The sequence below is a fragment of the Heteronotia binoei genome, chromosome 2, assembly GCF_032191835.1.
Source record: "Heteronotia binoei isolate CCM8104 ecotype False Entrance Well chromosome 2, APGP_CSIRO_Hbin_v1, whole genome shotgun sequence".
Lineage (NCBI taxonomy): Eukaryota > Metazoa > Chordata > Lepidosauria > Squamata > Gekkonidae > Heteronotia > Heteronotia binoei.
In genome coordinates this window covers 193,317,166-193,322,132 of record NC_083224.1, presented here as the reverse complement: position 1 = coordinate 193,322,132, position 4,967 = coordinate 193,317,166, and positions in this window count along the sequence as shown.

Here is a 4,967-nt window from a genome sequence, read left to right as displayed (position 1 = left end):
TAAAGATTCTCAGCGGTGTCTTCAGTCAGAATTCAAATGAAAAAAGCGGAACGCAATAGCGAAAAGCCTGAGAAATAACTACAGAGAAACTGTGTTCAATATCACTACAAAATCATGCAAATAATATTTGTACAATGTCAACAACACATAACAAACCAATTTTGTTGTTCAGCTGTACAGTCGAGTCCGACTCTTTGCGACCCCTATGGACAAAGGCACGCCAGGCCCTCCTGTCTTCAACCATCCTCTGAAGTCTGCTCAAATCCCTGTTAGTTACATCGGTAACGCTGTCCAGCCATCTCCTCTTTTGCAGTCCCCTTCTTCTTTGGCCTTCTGTCTTTCCCAGCATCAGGGTCTTCTCCAGGGAGTGCTCCCTTCTCATTGGGTGGCCAAAGGATCAGAGCTTCAGCTAACAAACCAATCACAAGTATCAAAAGTCCAGAAAGCTCAGTTATAAAACAATGTCCTTGAAATGTGGCAGAAAAATCATCCTCCGGGTATCTTGCTGGCAATATTCCCCAAATAGGTATAATCTGATGTATAGAAGCCTCCTGAGATATAAAACGCGATTTCTGCACGTCTTGGCACATTTCAAAGCGTAGCCCTTCGTCAGGAAGTCTTATCCCACTTAATTCGATTGGTCTAATTATTCACACTCATACAAGAAATTTTTCCTTTTCGGGGTCCCGATTAATACATTCTCACTTCACAAAATTCAAGCTCGGGTAGCTAGCTTGTTTATAACTGAGCCTTTTGGACTTTTGATACTTGTTATAGCTTTGGTCAGAATTCAGCCATGACCCAGAGCAGATGTCCAGAGAAAGGCAGAAGACTGATATTTCTGAGGCAGGGACTCACTTGAGGATATGGTGATATGATCACCATCTTCAAGTACTCGAAGGGCTGTCATCTAGAGGATGGGGTGGAATTGTTTTCTGTGGCCCCAGAAGGTAGGACCAGAATCAATGGGTTGAAATTAAATCAAGAGTTTCTGGCTCAACATTAGGAAGAACTTCCTGACCGTTAGAGCGGTTCCTCAATGGAACAGGCTTCCTCCTCGGGAGGTGGTGGGCTCTCCTTCCTTGGAGGTTTTTAAACAGAGGCTAGATGGCCATCTGACAGCAATGAAGATCCTGTGAATTTAGGGGGAGGTATTTGTGAGTTTCCTGCCTTGTACAGTGGGTTGGACTAGATGACCCTGGAGGTCCCTTCCAACTCTATGATTCTATGAGGACCGAGCCCTGTTTTCTTTAACTTCTACATTTCTGTTTTCTAATTTTATGTTCTCTTCTGCCCTTTCCACTCTCCAAATAATCCTTCCCCCCTTTTTTAAAGATTTGCCTGTTTTGCCTTGGAACATTCAGGAATTCTGGCCATCGTTTCGATAAGCATCCACTATCTTTTTGATGAAAAGATGAGTGGGCACCTGAGAAAAGAACTCATTAGTGGCCCAACCTCCATGCACGCACAAGGTATTTCTGGGCTAGTCCAGGTAGAGCTTTACCTAACTCTTTGATCAGAGGTGATCAAACTGACTCAGGAGCCACATGTGACTCTTTCGCACATATTGTGTGGCTCTTGAAGCCCCCAACACCCCATCAACTGGCTTGGAGAAGACATTTCTTTCTTTAAATCACTTCTCCAAACCAAGCCAGCCAACAGCTAGCAGAATGCATTTAAAATTGCTTTCTTTCTACCTCTACCTCTCTTCGCCCATCCCATCTATTTGCTCTCCTTCCTTCCTTCCTTCCTTCCTTCCTTCCTTCCTTCCTTCCTTCCTTCCTTCCTTCGTGGCTCTCAAACATCTGAGGTTTATTCTATGTGGCCCTTACATTAAGCAAGTTTGGCCACCCTGCCCTGTCTTTGATAGTTCTGAAGGCGAGGAACAGAATCCGGGCCATTCAGTGCAAAAAACACCTGGACTCAGCCGGATCAGAAAGCCAAGTTGCCAAGTCCAATTCAAGAAATATCTGAGGACTTTGGGGGTGGAGCCAGGAGACACTGGGGGTGAAGCCAGGAGCAAGGCTGCGACAAGCATCATTGAACTCCACCCCCACCGTCTTGCTACACTGGGTGAAAAGGGACTACCCATAGATACCCCTTGCACTTGCAGAAAAAACTGATCACCAAACCTGAAAAAATTATTTTCAAAAATAATATCCACCAAATCCAACAGGAAATGAGCAGGGGGTTCTTTATTAGATCTTCTATTCAAAATTGTCTCTATCAAAGCTCTTGCCTCCTCATGGGGTATGTTGGTATATAATGAGGTGACATCCATAGATATCAAAGATAGAGAGCCAGTTTGGTGTAGTGGTTAAGTGTGCGGACTCTTATCTGGGAGAACCGGGTTTGATTCCCCACTCCTCCACTTGCACCTGCTGGAATGGCCTTGGGTCAGCCATAGCTCTGGCAGAGGTTGTCCTTGAAAGGGCAGCTGCTGTGAGAGCCCTCTCCAGCCCCACCCACCTCACAGGGTGTCTGTTGTGGGGGAGGAAGGGAAAGGAGATTGTGAGCCGCTCTGAGACTCTTCGGAGTGGAGGGCGGAATATAAATCCAGTATCTTCATCTACCTCACAGGGTGTCTGTTGTGGGGGAGGAAGGGAAAAGAGATTGTGAGCTGCTCTGAGACTCTTCAGAGTGGAGGGCGGGATATAAATCCAATATCTTCATCTACCTCACAGGGTGTCTGTTGTGGGGAAGGAAGGGAAAGGAGACTGTGAGCCGCTCTGAGACTCTTCGGAGTGGAGGGCGGGATATAAATCCAATATCTTCATCTTCCTCACAGGGTGTCTGTTGTGGGGGAGGAAGGGAAAGGAGATTGTGAGCCACTCTGAGACTCTTCGGAGTGGAGGGCGGGATATAAATCCAATATCTTCATCTACCTCACAGGGTGTCTGCTTTGGGGGAGGAAGGGAAAGGAGATTGTGAGCCGCTCTGAGACTCTTCGGAGTGGAGGGCGGGATATAACTCCAATATCTTCATCTACCTCACAGGGTGTCTGTTGTGGGGGAGGAAGGGAAAGGAGATTGTGAGCCACTCTGAGACTCTTCGGAGTGGAGGGCGGGATATAAATCCAATATCTTCTATCTTCTTCTTCTTCAAAACAGCATCTAGTGGAACACGCAAACCTTCCACCTGTGCGATAAAATCCGATGCATCCCTGATATAAGACCGAATTTTAACCACCTCCGGTTTCAGAAAAAAAATTCCAGATATTGACTCAAAGGTTCCAGCACAGAAGCAGATGCTGACACCACAGGGCGTCCTGGCGGCGGAAAGCCGCTCTTATGAATTTTAGGAAGCACATAAAATAATGTTCTCGGATACATATTGCGTAAACACTTAGCCACCTGTTCAGAAATGTATCCTAATTCCACCGCTTCCACTACCACGATCTCAATTATCTTAGATACCTTTTTTGTAGGGTCTGATAATAGAGGCTTGTAATAGCTCTCATCAGAAAGTTGTCGATGTACTTCCAGACAATAATCTTCCTTGTTCAAAATAACTATGCCTCCTTTGTCCGCAGGCTTTATGACTATGTCCTTATTCGAAATCAACACATTCAAAGCCTGTCTGTCTAACCTAGAAAAATTACACCAACTAGGTCTATAAGAATCCTCTAGCTGTTCTATTCTTTTTAATACAACTTTCTCAAAGACTGGTATTGAATTGTCAACATGAAGTGGTATGAAAGCAGACTTAATTTTAAAGGGAGCCTTCTGAGTACCAGATGACCCCTCCGAACGAAAAAAATCTTTCCATTTCAATTGTCTAAACATTTTATAAAGATCAATCCTAGTCTGAAAAGGATCATAGTATGGCGTAGGGATTATTGCAGCTTGAAGAAGCTCCATTGCTAAAAGGATTATTGCAGCTTGAAGAAGCTCACGCGAAACAAGAGTTCAGTACGACCTTGTCCTTGGAAACTTGGATTATTGGCTGCATTTTTTGACAAACATTAAACATCTGGAGTACTACACCAGGATTTCATAGAATGAGATGGGAAGTTTTACCACAGGATGAAAAGAAGGACTCTTGGTGCTAATGCTTCCTTTTTCATTAAGGACTAAACGTTATAGTTGTTTTGTAATTTATGACGGTGGAATTTGTATATGAGCATGTTTATCTTTGTTGACTTTGTATAATTCAATAATAGAAGCTGGTTTTCACGGTGGGTTATGTACCTTTATTTTTCTTTCCCACCTGGCAACGCTAGTTCCTCCTCTCCCCCTGTTTTCTGCTAGCCTTGAAGAAGGGGGGCAGAGGCTAGGGTTGCCAAGTCCAATTCAAGAAATATCTGGGGACTTTGGGGTTGGAGCCAGGAGACATTGGGGGCGGAGCCAGAAGCAAGGTTGTGACAAGCATCACTGAACCCCAAAGGGAGTTCTGGCCATCACATTTAAAGGGACCGCACACCTTTTAAATGCTTCCCTCCACTGGAAATAATGGATAGGGGTACCTTCTTTGGGGGCTCATAATATTGGATCCCCTGGTCCAATCCTTTTGAAACTTGGAAGGTATTTTGCGGAGAGACACTGGATGCTATGCTGAAAATTTGGTACCTCAACCTCAAAACACCCCCTCCCCCAGAGCCCCAGATAAATTGTCCATTATACCCTATGGGAATCGGTCTCCATAGGGAATGATGGATTGCCCAGCAGACATTTCCCTCCCCCCCTTTCTGATAACCCTGAATTGGGGGGGGGGGGGGATGGCCTCCAAACCGAGGGATCCCCTGCCCCCACCTGGGGATTGGCAACCTTATTTTCTCCCTTCCCCCTGCTTTCTACTAGACTTGAAGTGGGAGGGGCTCCAAATTAGGGGATCCCCTGCCCCCAACTGGGGATTGGCAACCCTAATTCCTGCTCTGAGCCGCGGAATCAATTTAGCTTGCTCAGGCATCATCGTCAGCCTAATTCAGGGGTGGCCACATTGTGTGGCTGGTGGCTCTCAGCCCCCCC